Source organism: Lynx rufus, unplaced genomic scaffold (genome assembly GCF_022079265.1).
Source record: "Lynx rufus isolate CCGP_SWC_20201006 ecotype Redwood Valley unplaced genomic scaffold, mLynRuf1.p SCAF_7, whole genome shotgun sequence".
In the NCBI taxonomy this organism is placed as follows: Eukaryota; Metazoa; Chordata; class Mammalia; order Carnivora; family Felidae; genus Lynx; species Lynx rufus.
This window is the reverse complement of record NW_025814889.1, coordinates 132,951,216-132,961,623: the sequence shown is the minus strand read 5'-3', so window position 1 is coordinate 132,961,623 and position 10,408 is coordinate 132,951,216.

The following is a 10,408-nucleotide window of genomic DNA, read 5'->3' as shown; positions in this document are numbered from 1 at the left end:
GATCTCGCGGTCCGTGAGTTCGAGCCCCGCGTCGGGCTCTGTGCTGACCGCTCAGAGCCTGGAGCCTGTTTCAGATTCTGTGTCTCCCTCTCTGTCTGACCCTCCCCCGTTCATGCTCTGTCTCTCTCTGTCTCAAAAATAAATAAATAAATAACTAAATAACTAAATAAAGTTGGGAGCTAGAGGGAGACGGACGGTGGGCAAACTGATGGCAGCTGCTCAACCTTTGCACCCCTTTTCACCGGACACCCCTAGACCAGACCCTCTGCTCAGGAGAAGCTGGGCAGCAGCCAGCCAAGAGGGGGCGGCAGCGGGGGACCTGGAAGGAGGTGGGGGGCGGGCTTCCTGAGACGCATCTCCCCTGGAGGTCCGGGGTGCTGTCTGCAGACAAGAGCTGTCAGGCCAGATTAGTGTAGCCACTCTGCCAGACCAGCTCAAGTAGAAAGAACCAGATCTGCGCCGGCCTCCACCAGGGGTGCAGCCCGCAGCCAGGAGAAAGGGTGCCAGGCTGAGGGCAAAGGGGGCCGAGGCTGTGGCTGGCCCAGGGGCGCCCCCCTCTCGGAGGCCTGGCTAGGTCAGGGGAGGGTGCTGAGCCAACAGGAGAGGCCGTCTGCTGTTCCTGCCATTGCCAAGGCCAACTAATCAGGGGCACAGTGGGTGCCAGGGAGGCCCAACCGGGCAGCATACGGCCGTGCTGCTGAGGACACAGCTGCTGGCCCCAGTCCAACGGAGGAGGGGCCTGGGGGCTGATGAGGGGCCTCGGTGCCCCCTCCTGAGTTGGGAACAGATGCCAGCCAAGGAGTGTGCGCCCCTAACCCTCTATCCCCGTGCCCACGCCCCAGGGTGGCCCTGGCCCCTGTCCCACAGAAGGTCCCGGAACCCACCGTGGCCCAAAGAACTCCCACTCATTCTTCAAATGTCCTGTTCCCCTCTCCTCCATAAAACCTCCTCAAAGTAAATATTAGTGATCCTTCCCCTCAGTCCCTGCTGCCTCCATTACAGCATGTGACCCACTGGCCCATAGGTCCCGGCTAGGGTATCTGCCTGCAGAGAATGGGCTGTGTCTACTCTCCATGGCCCCTTAGTGAATGCTACTTTGGATGAATGAATGAATGAATGAATGAATACATAGTAGGCCACTCCCTTGACCTGGTATCCTGTGCAGGAATTGCTCCCTCCTGATTTGTAGAGTAGAACTTGAACTTGATTGCAGGGGAGGGGCAGAACAGCTCTCACCCTGCCCCCACCCCCCTAGCATTTACCCATTCACACACCTGGCGTCTCTTCCTGTTCCCAAGTCAGGGTCTCACTAGGTGTTCTGGCCACGTGTTTTCCCACCTACCTCCCTCTCTTCCAAGAAGGCAGCAGCCCCGGGGAAATCAGGCCCTGCACCCATCTCCCCTCCTCTCTCCCCACTCCTCCCCTCCCTACCTTCCCCCTGGGGGCTGCCAGGCCTTTCTCTGCAGGGTGGCTTGGGAGCCCCTGTGGGCACCAAGGACAGACAGCCCTGAAGTCCAAGGTGTGGCCTGGGGTGGAAGCCTCCTCCAGCTGCCCCCAAGACCCAAGGAAACACACACTTCAAGCGAAACTGCCCAGATTTTCATGCAAACTCTGTCTCAAAGTGAGTCTCCCAGCTTCCTTTCCAACAGATGCCCCGCAAGGCAGAATCCAAGAAGAAATCCTGGGGCCTCCTTCACCCATGCTCAGAATGGCTGGCCTAACCACAGCCCAGTCGGGCATGAACCTGGGCGGAAAGGGCCAGAGCAGGCCTGGGGTGAGGGGCACGGTGCCAGCCATGAATTCAGGGCCCCTCGGCCTGACAGGCAATTGAAAACATGCCTATAAGACCAGATCATTCGAACGCCTCTCATTCTGAAACTGGGGCTCTGAGGATCTCTGAAACCAAGAGTCTAGGATTCTGAGGCTTGACGAGTCTAAGATTCTCTATGACTCTCAGCAAGATTAATCCCACCAGGATCCCACGCAATCAGTATACGGCACGGGTACTTTACCAGGAGCCAGTGTTGTGCGGACATTTTGCTGTCCTGGTCTAGCAAGGGAGGGCCGGGACCCCATTTTATGGGTGGGGAAACTGAGGCCTGAGAGGTGGAGCCACTGCTCCAAGATCCCAGATGCAAACCCTAGTCTAACTGCTGTGGATGCTGTGATCTGTAGCCCCAACACTGGGACCCTCCTCCCTCTGTGCGAGAAGCTGGGATGGGCCCGTTCACTGGGCACCTGCTGTACTCCTGGGGTGCAGACTAACTCACGTGGAGGTGCTACGTGCATCCTCATCGTGCAGACAGGGGACCGGAGCAAGAGAGGAACCTTTCCCCAGGTCCCGAAGGTAATAAATGCAGGACCAAGCTTTGAAGACTGGCAGGAATGTTCTGTATGAACCGCTCTGCACCCCTGCCTGCCTAGACTTGTCCCCGTCAGGTCGCACAGAGCCTGGTGCCACAAGAGCTCTGTGCTCTTGACAGTGGAAGGTGTTCAGAAAGGGCCCCGAGGGCATCACTTCTGCTTTGACCCTGGATGTGGGCAGGGGCTTTCCTGATGCCCTGCAGATGGTGTGGCTGTCTGGGATGCTACAAGTCACAGGGAGGAGAAGGCTGTAGAAAGGAGCAAAAAGCTCTGGGGTCGTGAGAACACAGGTTCAAGTCCGACCTCAGACCCCCCCCCTTCCCCCACGGCTATGTGGCCTTGGGCACTTTACTCAATCACTCTCTGCCTCGGTTTCCACATCTGTAAGTGGGCATCGTAATGGCACCAACATCCTAGAGCTGTTACAAAACAAGATGATAGAGCCAGGCAAAGCACCGTGGCGAACTTGCCCATTTCAGCCATTTATCATTATTAGTAAATCCCTAGAAGATGTGGAAAGCTCCCCTCCCGCCTTCCCCTGACACGCGGCCCCCTGCCCACCCAATATTTCCACCTTTTGCACGTGCAGGTCGGTCTGCCAAAAATGCCCTCTCCAACCCTCTGTGTGCTTGGTGACCGTCTCCCCAAATCAGCCTCCGCAAAGATGCCCTGATGCCCCCGCCCTGTCCTCAGTGTTCTAGTACCTTCTCACAAGAGTAACGCCTACTGACCACTTACTGCACCCAAAGTTCTATGCTAAGCTCTTTACACACATGATGGCATTTCATTCTTACAAAACCGTATAGAAATTGGTATTATTAACCCCATCTTACTGTTGGAAAATGGAGGCCTGGAGAGGAGCATGGGGGCCCAAGGCCCCACAATGGGCAAGTGGAAGGCCTGGGGCTAGAACCTGGGCCTGCGGGTGTGGAGCAGAACTTCAGCTCCTGGTCCCCCAGCTGGGACCTGTCGGTGGCCTCCCCCCCATAGCTCTGCCGGCCTTGCCTCCCTGTCTGTGGGTCCTGCCCTGGGAGCACATTTCCTGCCTCTCTGCGTCACCGCCACCCCAGGCCCAGCCCAGAGGCCCCTCTGCACAGGGGTGGGTTATTGCTGAACCCGGGACTGTGAGCTGGGTGAGCTCTGAGGGTGGGCCGTGGCCCAGGCCAGGCCCAGTGTCCCCAGCAGCTTCCCACAAGCCTCCTGGCCTCCCTCGCACCCCTCTCCACAGCCAGGGCTGAGGCGCAGGCTGGTCGACTCTAGATGTGGGCCAGCAACTCAGACTCAGTGGGCTCAGGGCCTAGCAGTGACTAGGCTGGTTTCTTACTGGAGAAAAAAAGGCACTTTTCATATTTAAATGGCATGGCGTGGCCAATGGGCTTTGGGAGGCACCACAACATGCTTAAGGGGTGTGCAGGCCTAAGGGGTGTGCAGGCCGAGTGAGGAGTGAGGCCCGGAGTGAGGCCTGGAGTTGCCTGATTGCCCGGATGGCACACTTTTAGAGATGATCCAGCCCCATCTTGCCAAGGCCCAGAAAAGGATAGTGATTTATGAAGGCCACGGCAAGGAACCAGAACCCAGCCTCCTGACTCGCAATCTGGTGCTTTCCTCTCTCCCTCCCTCCCTCCCCCCCTCCCCAACCTTCTCCTCCATGCCCCGCTTCCCTTTATCCATCAAAGGCAGAGCAGTGGCCTGGACCCAGACCTGTGGGGCCAGGTGGAGGGACCTATTTCACAAGGTTTGTAAAGAGCACCATGACTCCCAGGTGCCCCATCCGTCCTGGGCAAAGTCAAGAACTACACATTAATCCAGTCCCTCCTCTTGCTTTGTGCAAGAGTAGAGAAACTGAGGTCCAGAGACACGGGGGGACTTCCCAGGTCACACAGCAGGCTCCCGGCAGAGCCAACAACCAGCACTTGCATTCCCTGACAACCCAACTAAGTCCTCCTGGCGGATCATGCGGAGGCTTTTGCAGCCGTTGCTGTCCTTTTTAAATTGCAAGTAGCCACCCCGCTCTCCACGGTTTTGCAATTAATAGCCCATAATTTCACTAGCGCCAACTCCCTAGGCTGCCACCTAGTGGCCAAGCTGAAAGCCACAGGCCATGGTTGAAAAGAGGGCGCCCCCGGGGGCCGAAGAAACTCTAAAGACAAACAGGAGGACTTGGAATGTTTCAGGGCAACATCTAGAGAAAAAGGAGGCAAGCAACCGAATCTCTCTAGAAGGCACTTGTAAGAACCTGTGCCACCCTCCCCATGCCACCCGTTCGCTGGCGACTGGGGGCAGAGGGCAAAGCTGTCCCTCCTGTAAAGGAAGGGATGAACCACCCAACCCCGCTCTAACAGCCTGAGGCTCCTGTTAATTAAATTCCTCATCAGTGTGAATTCATCTTAAGGTCTCTTTCCCAGGGGAGCGCAGGGTGGTTTCTAAGTGGGGGGAGGGGACGGACGCATCGAGTACGGTTTGGATCCCAGAGGGTCTGTGCCCCCAACGCTCCCCCCCGCCGGGGTCTGAGCCATTCTTTGCCAGCTGCGAGGCGCAGTCAGCTCTGAGCAGGAAACACATTCCCCATCGACGGGGCCCGGGCCTCCCAGTCTCGCCTGTTAGCGGGCAGGAGGCCCCACGGGAAGAGGCCGAACTCCTCTCTGGGTGCTCCAGGCCACGCAGCCTCCAAAACTGGGAGCAAGTCTCCGGGAGCAAGGGGCCCATCGCCGTCCTTCTCCAGAGAACCAGGCAGGCTGGTGCTGGGGACCTGGAAGTGACCTCCACAGCCAGGAGCCGCCTCATGAGCTCCTCACTCGGGGCAGTGAGAGAGGGAGGAAGAGGGCCCCGGGAGAGACACAGGCGCCACCCACCTCACGTGCGCACACACACGTGGTCGCCTGTGGTCACAGAGACCCTCATACCCACGTGCATGCACACCCGGATGTACAGAAACTCCCCCTTGGAGACCCGCATCCTGTCCCCTCCTCTCGTAAACCTTCTCTTCTCAAATGTCCGGGGCCGTCAGATCCCACCCTCGCCCAGTGTGTCCACTTCATTCATATCTACCGAGCGACTCGAACATACCAGGGGTCGCTGCGGGCGCCCTGTGAATGAAGTCCGCCTTGTGGCCAGCTTCCTCAGAGAAGGGGGTGGGACATGAGGGAGAGGAACACACACTGCAGAAGGTGTGCCCGTTAGAAACTCGGGCTCCAAGTTCCCTGCCGTGTGACCTTGGACTGGTCACGGCCCTCTCTGGACCTCATTTTCCTCATCTGCTAAATGGGCTAAAGATGGTTTTGAACTAGGAGCCTCGCAGGATTGGTGGGGGTGGAAGGGGTTGAGAGAAGCTGGCGCTTAGGGTGACCTCGCTGGATGTCCCTCCCCTGCCCCCAAGAGTCTCCCAGGGCAAGGGGAAGCGACCGACGTGGTACCACTGAACCGCTCCTCCCCCGTCGCCGATAGCTTTGGTTCTCATCACTCACCCCTACCCCCACCCCTGCCTCCCAACCCCTCCCTCAGGACCTTTGTGGTAGCCCTCAGGGCCCCCTGGGATTTCCCAGCAGGTCAACATATGTGTGGGGAGATGACCCTGTATGTGCGACCTTGAGACTCCAAGAGCCCCCAGGCCCCCTTCGGACTTTGCCCAACCGGAGCCGGCCTGCCCGTCTCAGAACAAAGCCATAGTCTGGCCACCCTCCTGGCCACCTTGCTCCACAAATACCCTGGAGCATGGCCTCCCCTGCGCTACCAGGCCTGCCGACAATCAGGCCAGCCCCAGCCTGTCTGGGGAGAGGTCGGCTGGATAGGGCAGGTGACAAAGCCCCAAGGCCCCAGGGTTGAGCATTGGGGGAGTAAGGATGACTCTGACCGTGGAGGAAGAAGAGGTGCTAGGGGCCCTCCCCTCTTCTGCAGATGGGGAAACTGGGGCTCAGACAAGGAAGAGAAGCAAGCGTTTGGATAGAGCCAAGGAAAGAGTTGGGCTCAGGACGGACAGAACTCCATGCAGAACCCTGTCCTGCCACTGAATTGCGGTGACACCATGCAAGCCACTCTGAGCCTTACACGGCGAGTTGGGAGGCTCTGAGTTAGGCATCCGTATGTCAAATACCACCCAGGAGGTAGGCAGGTCTCATAAAACTCCCTGTCCTTCCCTGACGGCTGAAACCCCATGCAGGCCAGGTACTCCCCTCCCCCTCTCCTTCCCCATCCCCATCCTATTCCTAACTCAGGGTAGCGGAAAGAACACAGTTCAGGGAGTCAGGAGGCCTCTTGAGCAAGTTACCTCGTGTCTCCAAGTCTTGGTCTCTTTATCTCTGTTTTCCTGTGAATGGCCCGCCTCCCTCACAGAGAGATTATAAGGCTCAAGAGAAATCATGGAGATGAAAAGCTTTGAAAACTACGAATCTGGGCAGATGTCGGGGCTTGTTGTTATAACATAACCTTCCGGCACTAGGCAGGCGGACAGATGGACGGAGGGCTGGGTCCTCGCGTGGGTCGGCAGACACGCGGTGGGGGGTGATGGAGCTTAAGTTCTAAATCAGCACGAGCTGGGATCCCCTCCCCACTGAAATGCTGCCCGATACTCTCAAACTAAGCAGCTTCTTTTCACACGTGTCCACCTTGATAGCCACCCCCCCCCCATAAGGAACCTTGTCCCTAAAAAGCCAGACTCCCCAGAATGCTGCCATCTGAGTTCTTTTGGGCCTCAGAGGTGTCAGGACCACTCTCCAGCATCTTCAGGCCCAAATACTGGCCCATGAGCCTGGTGGGAGGAGGACCCACATCTGTCCAGTCGCTGAAGGACCCCTGTACCCAGCACAGGCACCGGAAGGTGCAGGTGAGTCTTCTCTTAGCGCAGAAGTGGCTGGCGGGGAGCGGGGAGGGGGGACCAACTCACTGGGCACACGGTTGATGGCTTTGAGGGGCCTCAGGACACGCACGGTGCGGATGGCCGACAGGTTGATGTTCTGGAGGTCCAGAGAGTACTCGACCATCCTGCAGAGAAAGAGGGGAGAGTGAGGGATGGAGCAGGAGGGACACTCAGGGCCATGGACTATTCCACGGCCATCTAGCCACCCATGCACACCCACCCGTGCCCACAGCTGCCTGGAAGGGAGTCATAAGGAAAGGGCTCAGAATCCTGGCTATGCCCCAGTCAGCTGCGTGGCCTGGACTGTCTCCTCCTAAGTGGAACCGGCTGTCTCTGCCTCCGACTGTCCTGGGGGTGCCGTGGATGCGGTGGAGGGCGGAGTGAATGGAAGAGCAGAGAACTTGGGTCCCCACTGAGGGCCCAGCCCTGTGCCAGGTGCCTCTTGCCCCTGCTTTCCCAGCAGCCTCTAATCTGAAACAAGGAAGGTCAGCAGAGAAGAACCAAGGAGCTGGGAGACCCCCAGCTGACCCCAGGTGGTGACCGGAAACCCGCACTATGGGCAGAGGCCTAGAGCTTATATCTTGCTTTATATCTCCCCTGGCCCCCAGGCCCCCAGCAACCCTGGGTCAGATGCCCAGATTTACAGATGGGGGGAGGAGCCGGAGAGAGGTGACGTCACATGTCCCACGTCACCCAGCATCTGGGCAGAGGCTCCAGCCAGGCTCAGGCCACACCTGCCCCCCTCCCTCTCTGTTCTCCTGGCCTCTGAGCCCAACTGCGGGCTCACACCAGGCCAGGTGTCACAGGCCACATCTCCTGCGATGTGACAGGCACGCTGTACTTTGCTTGCAGGGAAAGTTCACTCTCTCCTGGGCATGCTCCCCGCAAGGCACCCAGGCTCCAGCTTCAAGGCTCACTGCGTGCCCCAGTCCAGGCCTTGGCACCCATTGTCCCTTCTGCCTGGAATGCTACCTCTCACCTCTCTGTCCACCGAAACCTTACTCACGCTTCAAGGTTCCGGGCAGATGCCCCTGGAGTCCTGGAAGTTTTTCCACACCCGAGTCCACGATGAACCAAGCCAGTCTAGGCACTACAGACACAAGTGACTCCCAAGACCTGGCCCCAACCCTCAGGAGTACCCACTCGCGCCAGGGAGAGACTCAAAGGCAGCAAGGATGACACTAGGGCCCCGGCCACTGCCTGAGTTCTCTCCTTCAGGACCTCATCAGACGGCCCCGCCCTCCCTCTCTACACTCGACCAGCCCTGAAGCTCCTTAGAGACAGTCGGCCTCCTCCAGGAAGTCTTCCCAGATCTCCACAGAAGGCAGATATCTGAGGTCCCCTCTGTGGTCTCCTGGCTTCCACCGGATCCTACCCGCTCAGTTGCTACCTGCCCCTACTTTTCTCCACTGAAAGACAGGCTCCTGGGGCCTACGGCCTCGGCCTGACCCCGGGTGTCTGGCTCACCAGACCCTTCCTCCCCGTCCCCCCTCCCCCCCATCATCCACCCCGGGGCTCCAGCACTGCGGCCGCTCCACCTGTCACCGCCGTCAGCAGGAAATGAAGGCTTTTCCTACACACCGTGCAAACCTGTCCAATTGTTGTGGAGCCGCCGCCCCCTCCCGCTGCTTGAAGAATAATTGAGTGAAAGCTTCTTTGCCTGAAATGCCTCCATCCATCCCCCAGCTTTCTGGGGCACAGGCTCTGGCTCCCATGCTGGCTCTCTCTCACGCAGAGCCACACACACCTGCACACAACCGTCGGCGCACACACACACACACACACACACACTCCTCGGACAGCCTGATCCACACACACTCCCGCAGGAGCCCAGTTTTGGAGAGGGGGCGTGACAAAAAAGTGACAGAGAACTAGAACTGGAGATGACCTGGGGTCCCCAAGGAAGGGAGGAGGAGGTGGAGGAGGGGAGGAGGGGGAGGGGAAGAGGCAGAAGTGGGAGGAGGAGGGGGGAGGAGGAGGAGGGGGAGGGAGAGGAAAGGGGTGCCAGGAGCGACAGCCTGGCAGAGAGGGAGCTGCAGGTTGAGGGTGGCCCAGGGGCAGCGGGTGAGGAGAGAGGGTGATGTGAGAAGGAGGCCGAGGGAGCGGAGCTGCAAGAGGGTTCCGTGCGTGGGTGAGCCAACTGTCATTTTCATATTTTGTAGAAAGAGCTCTCCAGGCAGCCAGGGAGACGCGTGTGACGGAGGCACCGTGGGGGCGGCACACACAGCACACAAACAGGCGCTCACACTGGCACGGGCGCACACGCACCCTCACACCCCAGGCCTAGGAGAGCCCCCCCCCCCCGCCCAGCTCCAGCCAGCCCCCCCCCCCCCGCCCCGTGCCCCACCACCACCAGCCCTCTTCCTTCCGCCCTGGCTCCCTCCATCCTGCCAAGGGGGGCAGCACCAGGCCCTGGGGAGAGCGAGACCCCCAGAGCTCAGTTTATGCTTTGCTGGGGTGTGCTGGGGTGGGGGATCCCAGCCTCTGCCAGATTGAGCCCCCTCGGGATCCTTTGTTTTGGGAGCCCCAGGGCACACCTGCTGAGCTCTGGCAGGTGACAGCCCAGGATTTGTCCCCATCCCCATTTAGTCTCGCAATAAAAATAAATACATGCCTCATAGAGGGGTGGCTAGACAAAGAAAACACATGGTTTTTGAGGGCCTACCGCTTGCCAGGCAGTTCTCGTTCCTCACCTGCGTTAACCCGTTCGAGCCCCCCTTTACTTGGATCCCACCGCACCCTGCCTCACCCTCCCCTGGACCAGGATTCCACACCTTGCCCCGCCGCCCTGGTTCCGTGTCCCCCCAGGCAGAACCTATGCTCCACAGACTGGAACTACTGACTCTTAATTAAGTGAGGCAGGCCCACCGTGGCCTGCCCCCACCCCCCACCCCCGACAGGGGACAGGGGACAGGCGACAGGCCAGGGCGAGGATGGGAAATATCTACAGATACAGATGAATAAACCCCATGGTGAGAAATCAGGTTCGCCTCCCCTTTACGTTTCTCTAAAACAAGGAGGGGACTGGCCCCCGGGTTGCGAGCGAGGCGCAGGATGTAACTGTTTCCAAGGCCCACGATTACCCAGAGTCAGAAGCTTTAGGGTCTGAGCACCTCTCCGATGCCAACCCGCTCATGGGAAGCTGATGAGACTCACGCCCATCTCTGAGGTGGACTGAAGCAGCCACTGCCT